Consider the following 17,203-nt stretch of genomic DNA (forward strand, 5'->3'; position numbering starts at 1 on the left):
GAAAGGCAGCCAACAGAACTACCCAGCAGCTCGCCTACCTTGCTGCAATCCAAAGGTATTTGGGTCAGTGTTTCACAGGGGTTGTTCTTACAGCTTAAAGAGCCTTAAAGAAACAACATGGTTGCTCACACAAATGGTTATGGAGCAGGGATATATGTAGATCGACCAGGTCTGCACCAGATCCTTGACAAAACAAGACCTGGCAGTCTGCTGCTCAAAAAGCCATGACACCTCACTATGCCATACAGCAGTGTTTTCCTCCCTGCCTGTATCACTAATGCACAGTCTGCAAAATTTCTGCAGCCCAAAGCACTCCATGCATTTCTCAGCAATGCAGGTATTTTTACATGAATATTATGAAAGCATTTTCCAAATTTCTCTTTAAATCTTCCAGTACCTCTGGAGGAAGGTGTGTTATCCATTTTAAAGGACAGGCAAATGGAGGTACTGGAAGAATGAATGTCCTTCCTTGTCACTATAGAGGGAAGGGTCGATATCTAAATGGATCTTAATAGGTATGAGAAAACCTCACCAAGTTCAACAAGGCTAAGTGCAAGGTCCTGCACATGGGTCAGAGCAATTCCAAGCATAAATATAGGGTGGTGGTTGAATGGAGAGGAGCCCTGAAAAGAAAGACTTGAAGATGTTGGTGTGTGAAAAACTCAAAATGAGTCAGCAGCATGTGCATGCAGCTGAGAAGAAGCCCATCTTGGGCTGCATCTGAAGAGGCGTGGCCAGCAGGGCAAGGGAGGTGATTGCCCCCCTTTCCTCTGCTCTTGTGAGTACTGCATCCAGGTGTGGGTGCCCCCAGCACGACAAAGTTGTGGAGCTGTTGGAGCTGGTCCAGAGGAGGGCCATGAGGATTATTGGAGGGCTGGAACATCTCTCCTATGAAGAAAAGTTGAGGAAATTGGGCTTGTTCAGTCTGGAGAAGAGAAGGTTCTGGGGTGACCACATTGAAGTGTACTGGAAAGCTGGAGAGGGACACTTTACCAGACAGTACAGTGACGGGACAAGTGTTAGCTTTAAACTAAAAGAATAGAGATTTAGATTAGGTATTAGGAAGAAATTTTTCAAACTAAGCGGACATCTACATTAGAAAAATCATGCTTTAAATGTTCCTGTATATTCACTGACATTAATAGGAGCTATGGGTGAGCACTTCCTGAAGTTCAGAGGCAAGAATGAATTAGATCACTTTTAAAAAGATTCCAAGCAGTGTATTTGATTCCTCTGGAATTTTTTATCTTCTATTTTGAAAATACCACCCCCCCACCCAACAGGAATAATATTACAAAGGTTGTAATATGACCATAATGTTTTGATTTTGATGAAGGTTTTTCTAAAAAATTGTGGAAAATTTTTTTATTCCTGACAAGTTTAAACTGAAAACAGACTGAAAATATGTCATTTTCTCTGAAATAGAATTTCTGAAGTTTGAAGAGATTTTCTTAGTAAACAATTCAATGAGTCAGAAATCTGTCCTGAGGTAAAGCAATCATACAGGTAGGTGTGATAGAAGGTATCCTTTTATGAAAATTCAACCTAGGTAGATATTAAGACATTTTTATTATCAGTGCAATATCTTTGATTGGAAATTCCAGATTGTTGACAGATTGACAAAACCAGATGAACTGTACTGTACAAGCAGTGAGATCATCTTATCTGTCTTGCATGGTTCTTCAAGAGCACATATCTTCAACAGAAGTACAGTGATCCTCTTCTGCTAGCTCAGTGGAAATGAGAGTGAAATAGAGGCAATGAATGCACAGACAAGAAAGTATAGGAAAAGGGGAGCAATAAGCCAGGCTAGGGGAAGCAGGACATTTTCACACCTGAAAGCACTAATTCCATCATCCCACTGAAACAGGTCTTGAGTTAGATTTTGCATATTAATTAAATCAGTTTGTTATTAAGGAGCTCTTTAAAGAGAGGAAGGACTTATGGCTATGTTTATGTTGTCTTCTCACCATGGGTAGTATGTGGGGTTAAAAGCCCAGACTCACCTTGCCCCATGGCACAGTCCAAGCTGCTCCCCAGCAGCACTCCTGCGCTGCCTTGTGGCCTAGCTTTGTCCTTTTCCCTGTGCCTGGGAGCCCCAAGGCTGCTCTGCTTTTTGGCTGCTTTGTAGCTATTTTGCTCTGCTTCCCTGTACTTCCCTGTCATTTTATATTTTTATTTCTCTCTACTTCATCATTCATTGGTTGGTCTGGGTGATCTTGTAGGTCTTTTCCAACCTAGCTAATTCTAAGATTCTATGATCTGCAGGTAAAATTTAGTTCTCTGTGCTGGTGTTTGCTTACTTATTTATTAATTTGCTTATTTTTCCACACTTGAATTGTTAAGTGTCTAATTAGAAACAAAAACATAACAGCTAGAAAGAATTTTTAATGAGGAGTTAACAGCTCCTTGAAAATTAATGGTAGGGAGGCTGCTTGTATCTACACTGAGAATTTGCACTTAGAGGCACATCACACTGCCCTCCTCTGCTCCTGTCCCCTTTGACCTCTTGTGTCTGAGGTGTCTCAGCCATCTGCTCTTTCATGAGAAAAAAAAAATTGGGAAAAAAGCTTCATTTGTATTAGAAAAATGTAGCGAGGACAAGAAACAGTAGTGTGGGAAAAAAAAAAAAAAAAGCAGAAGACAGGAAGCTAAAACTGTGCATCAGAAAGGGACTGTCTTATTAATATATTTTGTATTACCTGGGTTCACTGTGCTCGGGCCTGGATTCACTATATATATTGCCCTCTGCAATGGTGTTGTATGTGGATGATTCCTGGAACACTGATAATCTACTTGCATTGTTCCCTAGGGCAGTGGACACAGCTCCAAGCTGCTGAAGTTCAAGAAGCATCTGAACAACACTCCTGGTCATGTGGTCTGATTTTTGGGTGGTCATGTGTGGAGCAAGGAGTTGGACTCGATTATCCTAATGGGTCCCTTCCAAATCAGAATATTCTATGGTTCTATTCTATGACTCCATGATTCTTTCTTCTTTACATACCACCAGCTTCTGGAGGTGGAGTGCTTGTTTATACCTCAATTATTCAAATTTCTTTCATGATCTTCTCCCCCTTGAGTAAAGCCAATTCATGCTTTCCTCAAGAAAAGATGTCAGCTTAGTCAGGCAGTAGTTTCTAAAGACACCTAAGTGATTTAGGAACCCAGTTTATTTGAAACGTAAAGTGCATATCCAAATCTGTTTGGCTTTGAAAAGTCACAGCAGGAGTCTGCTTAGAGGTAGAAAGCAAGAGACTGATAAAGCAACCTTGGCCACAGCACTGAAAAATGACTCAGTGCAGTAATTTAACTTACAGCCTCAATTGCATGTAACGGTATTTATTCATTACTTGTCCCAAACTCTTATTTTCTTCCCTCCACTTGCATATCAGGGACAGATTTGTTTCAGACCTAGTGGAGAGAATATTTCTTTCAAGGACATTCTTGAAGAGTTTGCAAGAGGCTGATCAAAATTTGCAAAACTGAATTAAAAAAAGAAAAATGATGTACTGTAATATGGAAAATAATAATGACAAACTTTTCTCAAGTAAGAAACCAAACAGAAAATAAGACATGGAATCATAGAATGGCTTTGGTTGGAATGGACAGTAAAGATCACCCAGTTCCAACCCCCTTGCTGAGGGTAGAGCCACCTACTATATCAGGCTGCCCAGGACCATGTCCAACCTGGCCTTGAACACCTCCAGGGATGGGGCATCCACATCTCTGGGCAGCCTGTGCCAGTACCTCATCAATCTATGAGAAAAGAATTTCCCCCTAACATCTACTCTAAATTTACTTGCTTTTAGCTTAAAACCATACCCCCTTGTCCTATCACTGTCAGACCATATTAAAAAGTCTGCCTTCATATTGTTTATAAGCTCTATAGTGGAAGGCTGCAGTAAAGTGTCCCTGAAGTCTTCTCCAGAATGAACAGGCTCAGCTCCCTTAAACTGTCTTTATAAGGGAGGTGCTCCAGCTCTCTGAGCATCTTCGTGGCCTCCTCTAGACCCATTACAACAACTCCACGTCCTTCTTGTGCTGGGGGCTCCAGGACTGGATGAAGTAGTCCAGATGAGGCCTCACAAAGGCAGAGCACAGATGGACAATCCCCTCCCTCTCCCTGCTGGCCATCCCTCTCTTGATGCAGCCTGGGATGCAGTTGGCCTTCCAGTCTGCAAGCACACGCTGCTGGCTCATGTTAACTTTTTGTCCATCAGCATCCCCAAGTCCTTCTCCGTAGGGCAGCTCTCAATGAGTTCTCCTCCCAGTCTGTACATGTCTGGGATTGCCCTGACTCAAATGCAACACTTTTCCCTTGACCTTGTTGAACCTCATCCTAATGCAACCATTTACTCAGATAATTATTTTATTCACTGGGAGATTTTCAACACTTGAAACCAACCTGTTCTTAAGCACAGTATTTGACAACCAACCATCTTTGCCATGAGTGAAAAGGGTGATATTATACATTTTTTAGCTATCTAATTCATATGACTCTCGTATCTTCTCAGTGCAAAATGCTGGGCAATGTGGAGACAGCTAAGCTAGTCTCAAATGCACTACTTTTGCTCTTAGACAGGATGTAGCTGGAGATCCATGCAGGTGCATTTGTTCTAGTTTTCAGTTTTCAATCATCTGCAATGCAGACATGCTTTATGAATCATAGAACAAAATGTCCTACTTCCTCACTTGCAGTTTATTTCATCAGAGAAAAACTTTACAAATATTCTGTGAACAGTGTTCATGCAATTTGTTATCAAATTTCTAGCACTGTACTGAACACCTTCTTTCACAAAACCAAAGTTCAAAAGAATGAGTTTTAAAAAATAAAGTGATGCCAATCTGTATGTTAAATAAATGAGGGCTGCTCCGAAAGTAATTCCCCCTATTTAATTATATTGGCCCAAAATGTCACAGGTGGATATTGGTGGTATGGCAGTAGAGCTTGAACCTTGCCACCAATATTCTGATATATCTTCTTGCCGTGTGACAGATGGCAGCAGAGGAGCAGTCTGACAGAGTGGCATCTGGCATGGAAGTGCATATGAAGCAAAGGTGTGTCACTGAATTCCTCCATGTGGAAAAAATGGCACCCATTGAAACTTAACCCTTGCTGAATGTTTATGCAGACCAAATAGTGGATGTGAGCACAGTGAGGTGGTGGGTAGTGTGTTTCAGCAGTGACAATAGCGACAGAGGGTCACCTCCACTAGTGCAGATTTTTATGAGTGCGGCATCAGATTCTTGTTCACGGCAGGTGAAAATGTATAGCTAATGGTGGTGACTGTTGAAAAACAGAGAATTACTTCTATCACAGTGTTATTGTGCTCTTTGTATCTGTTGTAGTTTCCATGGAAATAAATACTTTTCAGGCAAGCTTTGTACAATATATTTTGCATGTAGACGAATGCCACTCAGAATGGAAATGTACTGACATAATCTTCTCATCCTGTAGTCCATTTTTTTAATGTCTATCTCAGTTTTAAAAGCATTTGTGTAACGATTTCAGAAAAACATTAAACAGTCTATCATCCTTCCACTTAAAATTTTCTTGTAGGCTGTACATTTTTGTTAGACTCAGTTGTGTAGGAGGCTGTAAATTTCATATGGGTGCATTTGATTTAATTAGTTGTCTTGATGTAGGTGCTTGTGTCTGCTCTGAATGTCAGATCACAGCATCACCTGATGTAGTCTTTATTCCTTCCAAATAAGTACTTGATTTTTCAGTATCTGAGGTAAAGAGTTCTGTCTGCATTGTCAATTCCTAAATGGATATCTGAAAGCCAAATTCAAACTGTTGGAGAAAAGTATGAAAAGAAATTCTGATTTGCACACTACGGTTGGAGTGTCTTAATTTAATTATGCATTCGGTAACTTTGTGCTCTTTGTAATCTACCTCAGAGTAAAAAGGAAAAGGCCCTTTACTGCAGCTCCAAGCAGTTAGCCCTGTAAAATATGTTTTGTTTATTTATTTCCTTTTTCTTTTTTTTTTATTTCCCAAGACCTCGTGAAAATTTATTTAGCTGTATCACAGAATCATAGGATGGTTTGTGTTGGAAGGGACCTTAAAAGACCATCCAATTGCAACCCCCTGCCATGGGCAAGCTTGACACCCACCAGATCATGCTGCCCTGAGCCCTGTCCTGGCCTTGAGCACCTCCAGAAATGGGGTACCCACATCTTCTCTGGGCAGCCTGTGCCTGTGCCTTACCACACTCTGAGTAAAAAATTTCCTTCAAATATCTCATCTAAATCTATCTTCTTTTAGTTTAAAACCATTCCTCCTTATCCTTTCATCATAAGACCATGTAAGACATTGGTCTCCCTTCTGTTTATAAGCTCCATTTAAGTGCTGGAAATCCACAATGAGGTGTCCCTGGAACCTTCTCTTCTCCAGACTGAACTAGCTCAGTTCCCACAGCCTGTCTTCATAGGAGATGCACTCCACAACTGTGATTATCCTTGAGGCCTCCTGTGGACTTGCACCAACAGCTCCACATCTTTCTTGTGTTGAGGCCCCAGGCCTGGACACAGTATTCCTGATGGGCCCTCAGAATATCAGAGCAGAGTGGGACAATTACCTCCCCGTCCTGCTGGCCATACCTCTTTTGATGCAGCTCAGGATACTATTGGTCTTCTGGGGTGCAAACTCACACTGCTGGCTCATATCCAGCTTTTCACCCACCAGAGCACCCAAGTCCTTCTCTGCAGGGCTACTCTCAATCAGTTGTTCTTCCAGTCTTATACACATGTGGGATTGCACTAATGCCGCGGATTTTCCAGGGATTTAGAGCCGAACGCTACACGCTGTGGGAAGCATGACAATCTCAATATGAGTATGCAAGCTTCAACTTTAATGGAGTACTTCACAACATATATAGAAACTGAGTTACACCTGTCAAACTGCCATTGGTGGGGCTACCCCAGCCCCATCCTTTGATTGGTGATTACAACTTGTTGAACAAACAAAGCCAAACAGCAACCGCCCCCCTGCGCCCAACAGTTAACTTCCTGATACTTCTGTCTTTGGACTCCACCCCACCCAAGGACCCCTTGGCCCTGCTGAGTGTCCACCCAGAACTACTCCATACACGCACTCTGCAGTACTTCCTGCTTGTACAGTCGCTCAAGTCATCCATGGCCACCCTGATCCTGCAACACACTAACATAACTGCAACACCTTGCACTTGGCCTTGTTGAACCTCATTAAGTTAACATGGGCCCACTTTTCAAGCCTGTCCAGGTCCCTCTGAATGGCATCCCTTTCCTTCTGTTGTATCAACTGCACCACACAGCTTGGCGTCATCTGTGAACTTGCTGAGGGTGCACTTGATTCCATCGTTTATGTGAACATGAAGATGAAGATGCTGAAGAGTACTGGTCCCAAGATGGATCTCTGGGGGACACCCCTCATCACTGGCCTCCCTCTGGACTTAGAGCCATTGACCACAACTCTCTGGCTGCTACCATCCAAGAAATTCCTTTTTCACGGAAGAGTCCACGCTTTCGAAACCATATACTTCCAACTTAAAATATAAGAGTTTGATGCAGGACCATATCAAAGGCCTTGTATAAGTCCAGGTAGGTGACATCATTTGCCTTTCCTTTGTTCACTGATGCCATCACTCCATCACAGGAGACCACCAGATTGGTCAGGCAGTCTGCCCTTGGTGAAGCTGTGCTGGCTGTCTTGGACCACCTCCTTGTCTTGCATGTGCCTTAACGCGTCTTCCAGGAGGATCTGTTCTGTGATCTTCCCAGGCAAAGATGTGAGGTCCTCCGGCCTGTAGTTTCCAATATCTTTTTCTTCCTTAGAAGTGGGAGTTATTTTTCCCTTAATTGAGTTACTGGAGTCTACATCTGAAAGTCACAAGTTTTCAAATATGCTGTAGAGTGGCTTGCCTACTACATTAGCCAGCTGTAGCCCTGGTCTTCTGCATTTTTCACTGCTCAGAAAGACTCAGAAAGAAGAATAAATCTTACAGATATTTAAAGTACTTTTTGAGAGTTTTAAAAAGTGATCAGATCCTGTTTTACTGTTACCAGATACTTAGTAAATCAGGTTATTTAAAGACATTTGGCCCCTTTAAAATGTACTCAACTATATGGGTTTCTGTATGCATTGCCATGGTATCAAGCACAACTTTCTATACAGCTTACATAATTGGAAAATGGAAGGACTGAATACAACACTGTCCTTGCTGTGCATGTATGATCTAATCATTCATGAAGCAAATCAAACAAGGCAGGGATGTGCTGGATTTCCTCCAGAGCAGACTGAACAACACAGGCTGTTCCAGAGCTGCCTGGTGTGCTAGCTCTGCTTGGGTGCCCTGGGAGTCCTGGCTTTGCAGTGCAGAGAACTTCTTATGGGCTGCAGTGAGCTTCTCCCCAAGATCCTTAATCTAATGATCAAGGAAAAGATACTTCTCAGTTCTTAATTTTCTTAATTTTATTTCCCCTTTGCTCTAACAGTAGATTTATTTGCTCTGTGCAGGGTAGGTAAGAAGTTCAGCTCAGGGTCTCTCTGATTGGGGTAGAGATCAAAAAATTTTAGAGCTATTATGGAAAAAAAAAATTGTATAGTTAGTGTGTCAAAGAAAGTATGATGTGATATATTTATACAGCTATATGGTTTTTCTTCATTAGCCAAATGTTTAACTTTTCTCTCTTAATAAATAATAAATACATATTTAGAGAGAGCCTAGAAATGGTAAGTACCGCACTACACAGACCTTTGAAAATAATCCCTGTAATAAATGAATATAATTTCCCTGGCTTTGCAGTTATTTATATCTCATTTAGAAAGTTAATACTCTTTAAGTTTAGGTATGAGCCACAAGTCTTCATCTGCTGATTTCTTTTTACTTTGCCTTCTCTTCTTGAACTAATGCTACCTACTCTTTGCCATCAGTGTATCTGTGACTGTCCTAACAGCAGTGTCTGAGGGGGGATTTCTAGATGATTATCTACAAAAATAAGATCTGTGCATTCTCAGTGTTCAGACTTTGGCATCATTAGAGATAAGCAAGCTCAACAGTGTTGAAATGTTGAAATGAAGCTCTGCAAAGGTGCAGATCTGAGTGATTTACAAACCTTACAGCAATATTAGACAAAATGGGTATTTTCCTGCAGTCAGTAAGCAAACGACTCTCCCTTGCATGTCTGCTACATTTAGTGTTTATTATTTACATTTCAGTATTTACATTAATGTTTAATGTATGCTTCTGATCCAGATGAAGATGTAAATTTTATGTAGCTTTTTGTTGCTAGTGCATTTTGTCTATAGCAAACTGTTGGGTTTTGTAGATTAACTGAGGCTAAGACTGTGGGGTCTACAGCCAGCAACAGCTGTGGTCTCTTTTTTAACACTGACACGCAGAATTTTCTCGAACAGGTTTGTATCTCTGCAAATAAGTACTACAAGACAAAAAAGTACCTATTCCATGTTTAATCAAGTTGTTTGTCCTAATAACTTAGTCTTGAAGTTTATTCTTATGTAAGGAGTTGGATGAGGTGCCCTGGATGCAGAACAAGGACACCCTCACTTGAGCTAAGCAGTATTGCTGTCTATGCCAGACCTCCCTCCCTTGCCAAGCTAGCTGCACAGCAGGTGTTCCTGTGTGTCTCCCAGGAAATGGGTTGCTGGGACCCCTCAGCAATGCCCACCTGCCCCACGCAGCGACTTGTGCTGCTCTGCTCTGCCCGCCACTGGAGTGGGAAGGTCCATGTGGTGTGGCAGAGGCTACCCAAAGAAGTGCTTACAGAGCTGCACAGAGCTGTCCCAGACAAGGCCTGTCAAGATGGACTTAGGCACAACTGACTCTTCCTTCCTGAGCCTGTGGCTGAATTTTTCAGCATTTTCTATTTGGGGTCTTATCTCACTCAAAGACCTTATTATTGTCTTGATTTTTTCTCCTTATATAACACTACAAATATGAAAAAGGCTGCTGCTTTGGGATGGAAAACAATTTGTTTATGGATGCTATTTATCACACGCAGGAATACGGAAGCAGAGTGACTCTTCTCTACAGCATGCCAGTGAAGCATAGTTTTCAGTTTAACTGGATTAAGGCAAATTACATTTCACACAAATGCAGAAATATTCCCTGGGTCGCAAATGATTACACTTGCTATGCAGAACTTTTAAACCTCTGGTTCACTACATGAATAAACTTAATATTTGAGTGGAACTGTTTTACTTGTTTGCTTATTTCTTTTACAGTCAATAAATAAGTTCTGATTCTGGAATGAATGAATAATACAGTACCAGCAGAAATTCTGTGTAGACAAACACGAACTAGTAGATTTAAGGAAAACACCTTAATTTGACATTAAAAAATGACAGAAACTGAGTGAATAGTAATATTCAGGAATTATATTTTGTGATCACAGGAGCTCTGCAGGAGCATGAACTCATTACCCAATAAATCCTAACTCCCTGCACTCCCAAAATTTGATAGAAATAAGAAGGCCAGAAAATAATACAGAAAATATAATTTTACCAGTGTTTAAATCAACGGTATGTATGAATCTTGAACACCGCATACAATTCTGATGGTGCAAACTCCAAAGGATGTGGTACAGTTGGAAAAGATTTTGAGAACAGCAGTAAGAATTAGCAAGTTATGGACTGGTGTATGTACATGGAGAGCAGGCAAGGGCATTTTTGGAAAGGTGAAAAATAGAAGTCTGTAGAGTCATAAGCAGCGAGGAGAAGGTGATCAAGTAACTGCATACTGATTACTGGCCTAAGCTTACCTATGTTTGGGTTTAGTACAACTGCCATTCTGGAGGAGTGGTAGGCCCTAAAAGTGACAGAAGTCACATTTTGTGAAAAAAATTTCTGTTTAAATACACCAGTGAATCCAAGCTAGGGTCTAAGACAGAAGCAGTTTGGAAATTATGTTGCAATTTGAATGAAATTTAATTTTAGCTAAGGCTCTTCTTAAAAGAGCCTGCTGCAAAATCCTTCACAACCAGCAAATTGCTTTATTGGGACTTCAAAATAAACATTACTTTCAGTTTCTTTATATTCTTTGTGAGTGAAATATTGACCTCTCAGCTAATGAAAATTTGCCATACACTTTGGCAGCACAAGGATTTTCGCCCTGGGTTCTTTCACATTATGTTGTGAGGAGTAACCCCTGGCTGTCGAACATTCCATCTCCTGCACTACCCTGGGTAATACGTAATCAATCAGCATGCTCAGATATTTCATATTCTGTCTCTGAGATGCCCAGTGGTGAGGGGGAAAGGGTAAAAGAGAAATGGGAAGCTCAGGAGCAGCTATTTTTCATTTATATGCTAAAGTGAATGAAAAAGTATGTAAGTAACTACCAAACTCCTAATACGAGGAGTCAAAGATGTTACGTCCATCTGAAAATGTAAGGATAGGCATTTTAAAATTTTGCTTAAAGCTTGGAATCATGTTTAACCATTCAGGACTTGTCTCAAAAACCTTATTGCTGTAGAAGTATTCAGGAGTAACAGCTTCTGCTTGCAGCAGATGCTGATTATGAAGCGGGTTATGCTTCAAAATATTTTTTAAAAACACAGAAATAGCCCTATGTTTTCACCAGCAACATGCTTTCTTTTTTCTTTTTCTTTTGTTTCTTTTTTCTTTTTTTTTTGCTTGTTTGATTGGTTTTAGTTTTGTTTTTGGTTTTGTTGTTGTTTTTTTTTTTTTTTTTTTTTTTTTTTTTTTTTTTACTTTGCTTTTCCTATCACAGCTGATTTTGCTGCCTATTGCTAAATCAGTCTGAAAGGACAGGAGACAGTGGTCAGAACTTACCACTGTACTGATGCTAGTACTGCACTGGTTGCAGTTAATTGCAGCCAAGATATGACACCACAAGCTGAGACATGGCTAATAATAAACTGGACCTAATTTTTGTGAATGCCCCAGCTGACCCTTAGGACTGCTATACATCAATATGTTTTTTTCACCCATCTTATCTGTGGTATCTTACCCTAGGAGATACAGAACTCCTTCATTTCCTCCCTTCTGTTCTTTTGTTGTTGTTTTTTAATCAGCTACAATCCCCCAAGACATTTTTTCCCCATACCAGAAATATGCAGCTTCTTAGTGCTAAATTAGCCACAAGAGAAAGACTTCTGCCCAGAGTAGAAGTAATAAATTAATAAAAATGAGCTAATTAAATTTTATATGAGGGTAACAGAGTTCAGGGAATTTCCATTTTTTTTATTATGTTTATTATTTGCATTCAATTTCTCATGTATTTAATTTTCTGCCCCATGAAAAGAGGACAGTGAAGAGGAATTAACGAAGTTTCCACATTTCTTTCAAGTTTTTGAGAGTGCTTTTTTTTCTGTGTGCATCACTAAAATAGATAATTCCATAGAAAACAAGAAAAATGTAATATTCCACCAGCATGAAGAATAATCTTTCTAAAAACTAATTGCACTTAACTTATTTGCATAAAGATAAAACAAAGGAAGTAATCATCCCTTTGAGAATGTAATTACATTGTAAGATACCTCTATTTTCATCTACGTCACATGGTATATCTGAAATTTCTAAAAAGTAATAAAGTTCCACTAAAGTCTATTAGTTCTAGAATGTACAGTTACCCACAACTATATTTTGGTTCAAATATAGAGGAGAAAAGTATGACAATGAAGAATCACCAGTATGAAAGTACTGATCAGAGCCACTCATATGAGTAAAGTATGAATTGTAGATATGTGAGCAAAGGGAGAAGTTTATTCACAGGCATTTCTGCCTTTGGGTGTATCGAAGACTAGATGACTACTCAGCATCTTTCTAGACTGACTTTTCTGGAGCTGTAGGTGCATGTCCCAGCCTGACAGGCTCATGTCCTGGCCTGACAGGGGAATAACATCACCATCAAATCATAGAATTATAGAGTATTTTGAGTTAGAACGATCCTTTTACAGGTCATCTGATCCAACACAATGTCATGAACAAGGATACCTACAGCTAGAGTAGGTTGCTCAGAGCCTCATCCAGCCTGACCTTGAATGTCTCCAAGGATGGGGTATCCAACACATTTCTGGGCAACGTGTTCCAGTGCCTCACCACCTCCACTGTAAAAAAACTTCCAGTCTAAATCTCCCCTTTTTGTCTGAAACCATTTCCCCTTGTTCTTTCACCACAGACTCTGCTACACAGTCTGTCCCCTTCTTCCTTACAGCCTTCCTTTAGATACTAGACACACTAACGTCTCTGTGGAGCCTTCTCTTCTCCAGGCTGAAGGGCACCAACTCTCTCATCCTGTCCTCATGGGGAAAGTGTTCCATCCCTTAGATCATTTCTGTGGCCCTCCTCTGGATGTGCTCCAACAGGTTCACATCTCTCCTGTACTGAGGACTCCACATTTGGACGCAATACTCCAGATGAGGTCTCATCAGCACAGAGTAGAGGGGCAGGATCACCTCCCTTTACCTGCTGGCCATGTTTCTTTTGATGCAGCCCAGGATACAGTTGGCTTTCTGGGTTGCAAGGGCACACTGTTGGCTCATGTCCAGCTTGCTATCCACCAGTACTCCCAAGTCCATTTTGGTAGGGCTGCACTCTATCCTTACATCCCCCAGCTTGTATTGGTAATGGGGGTTGCACTTGGATTTGTTGAGCCTCATGAGGTTCACCTGAGCCAACTGCTCAGCCTGTATGGGTCTCTCTGGATGGCTACAACTACAGCCTGTGCCTCTACCGCCACTGTGTTCAGCCTTCCCTATTGGTGGATTCTTGGACATTCTGCAGAACAAACAGAGGTAATTATTAGGTTAAGTCTCTTTAGTCTGATAAGCTTGTGTTTTTATCTTTCTTCCACGTAGTTCTGCTTCAGTACAATCAGGCTTGTGATATACAGATAGATTCTGGCTGTATATGGCTAATTTCCTGTACTCGAGAGACCTCTCTTCTTCTCCACCTTAGTGCAATTCCTGTGTCAAGCGCCTTTCAGATCCCAGTGTGTCAAAAGGATGGAGATACTTCGTCAAAATGCTGGCTAGCAAGTAGTGTAGATTTTCCATGTCTCCAGACTTTGTTTGGATTCTGGCAGCAAGTCAAAATGAATCTCTAGGAAGTAGAACGTTTATAGTCGTATAGTGGAACTAAAATTAAAAACCTTTCTTTGTGTAGAATTCATATGAAGTAGTAATGCTACTTTTTTCCCCAGGTTTTACTTAAAAATATTTTAAGTAAAAGGTTTTAATGAAGACATAAGCAGTAAATATTTTTGTTCAAGTGCTCCTTTTCACACAAAACTCACATATATATACCTCTATTTTTTTAAAAAGTGAAATGTTGCAGAATGAAGGAGCAAGGATTGTTTTATTCCATCCTAGGGAAAAATACTAACTGGTTTTGCATACTACTACTTATTCTAATGTTGACTGTTACTGGCAGCTGGATAAGTAGAGAAAAAGTTCTCTTAAATGTGTGTTAGAAGTGACTGCCATTTCAAAGACTTTCTCTCTATCTATTGCTAGCCATGAATTCTAAAAATAAGCATTAATCTGTATCTCTGATTTTCCTACAGACTGCTGTGCAGCCAACGTGTTGTCAAAGCTACAAAACCTGCAGTTCTTCCTCTGGTTCTGTGATGTGCTAGGAAAGAAGAAAGTATATCTCTGAATACTGAGCTGACACTTTCATCAAATAGTTGTTTATGATAAAGTTCAGATAAACAATCTCCCCTAATAAGTCATTTTTCATCTTCAGTCTACTATGAAACTCATTATATACAAATCCTATTGAACTGCCTTGCTGATAAATTAATTCTAGTGCATTTTTTTATTTTTCTCTGTGAACTCTCAGTTACCTTGCAGCTAGAGCCATCAACCTGTCTACTACAGAAAAAGAGATATATCTATCTGATGAAGGGATCATCTCCCTTAGAAAAACTGATTGGATTCATTGTTGTTCTTTCATAAACCATGCAGAGTCTAAAGATGGTTTTGATCTTCTCACAGGACTTTTCTTTTGGAAGAAGGAAAAGTAAGCATTTTGACAACTTCAGATATTTGGTTTCACATTCATTCTTCACTAAGCTATTGCTAGCAACTTCATTCTAGTGCGGTTTTAATGCTGTCTGTACAGTCACAGATGATAAAGCAGAAGAAAGACTGTGGGAAAAAAAAAAGAAAAAAAACTGGTATAATAACCTGGAACTTACACATGATATTTGTGAGATCTAAGCATGGGAAATTCATTTAATTTTTGCAGCCAATGTTTATTCCTTTTGTTAGATTTCTAATGAACTGAATGTGCAGGAATAACAGAAGAAAATCATTTTAGAATATCTGTTTTCTTCTCCCATGTCTGTCTTCTTTCTCCAGTTTTGATGTCAGTGAATGTTGATTAGTTTCAATGACATGTAGTTCATCGCCAAAGTTAAAATAAGTTATATAGATATTTGTTGTAACTTATGGAAATGTATATGAAATATCCAATTTGTTAGTTAGTACTTATTTCAGGCTCAGCAGCAGCATTTATTTTTCAGCCACTCATTCATCAATTTGAATAGTGCCACACAGACTTTTAATATATATGATATATACTTACAAGCATATATATAGATATGCAAAAATATACTTTATACATATATATATAAAGTTTTTTTGGGTGTTCAGTAATAATGACAATCCCCTTTGTTATGGCAAACAGAAAGGTAATCAGAAATACTGGGTTGCTGAAAATGAATGAGAGGAACATTTAGGATGAAAAATAACCTTGTTTCTTGGTCTGTGCCCTATTGTACACAAGTACTACTGAGACATAAAATAAGCTCTTATTTCCTGCAGAAAAAAAGCACTGTGTAGGCTGTCTGGTAAATCTCGTTTTTGGGAACAAAAATAAAAATATAATGTTTTTAATATGTTGATTGTTATTCACTCCCATTGTCATATCTCTGAGTTCTAAATTTATATGTGCATTTTAGAGATGGAAGAATTAATTCCAGTATTGCTATAGACTTTTGGACTTCAGCCTTGAAAGCATTTCACCTCCTTACTGAACATACAAAGATGCAATGAAACACCTGATAAGCAGCTGTGGGTATGCCCGTCCTCTTATAAACTTGTTCAACTCATTTACTTACTAGTGATGTCCAAGTCTGAGCCTCCTTTACTGGAAGCACTTAATTTCCCATTAAATGAAAAATTCTTTATTTTCTTTTCATTCAACTCACTATAATCATAACGTGTTCACAGTTAGTTGCTGGTTAAGGTCCTCAGTAACAAACTCTTCCCACATCAGCTGCAAGAAAGGCCTAAAACCACCTATAAAAATGTGCTTAGACTAGAAGATTATAATTTAGATAGAAAAATCAAATTTTCAAAAGTAAAGAAATGCCAGATTTGTTATTATCCCTCCAAATGTACCTCCTTTTGCTCGCTATCTGGTTCAACCCATGCAAAAAAACAGGCAGTGTCCAACCAGTACAATCATAGAAACATAGAATGGCCTGGGTTGAAAAGGACCTCAAAGATCATCGAGTTTCAACCCCCCTGCTGAATGCAGGGTTGCCAACCACTAGACCAGGCTGCCCAGAGCCATGTCCACCCTTGCCTTGAATACCTCCAGGGACAGGGCATCCACAACCTCCTTGGACAACTATTTTCTCAGATTTGAATGATTTTTAAGGGTAAAAAAGATAATTACACATTCCAGTGTTAATCCAAGAATCATAGAATCATTAAGGTTGGAAAAGACCTCTAAGATTCTCTTGTCCAACTGTCAACCCATCCCCACCATACTCACTAACCATGTCCCTCAGTGCCACATCTACACATTTCTTGAATACCTCCAGGGATAGTTACTCCCTGGGCAGCATGCTCTAATGCATTACCACTCTTTCTGAGAAGAAATTGTTCCTGATATAGAATCACAGAATTGTGGAATCAACTCTAAGTTGGAAGGAACGTCTGAAGGTCATCTAGTCCAACTCCCCTGCAATGGACAGGGTCACCACAGCTAGATCAGGTTGCCCAGGGCCTTATCCAGCCTCACCTTGAAAGTCTCCAGGGATGGGGTATCAACCACATCACTGGACAACCTATTCCAGTGTCTCACCACCCTCACTGTAAAAGATTGTTTCCTTATATATAACCTAAATCTACCTTCCCTGAGCTTGAAGCCATTTCCCCTTGTTCTATCACCACAGGCCCTGCTAAAGAGTCTGTCCCCTTCATTCCTGTAGCACCCTTTTCG

Source organism: Numida meleagris, chromosome Z, assembly GCF_002078875.1.
Source record: "Numida meleagris isolate 19003 breed g44 Domestic line chromosome Z, NumMel1.0, whole genome shotgun sequence".
Taxonomy (NCBI): Eukaryota; Metazoa; Chordata; class Aves; order Galliformes; family Numididae; genus Numida; species Numida meleagris.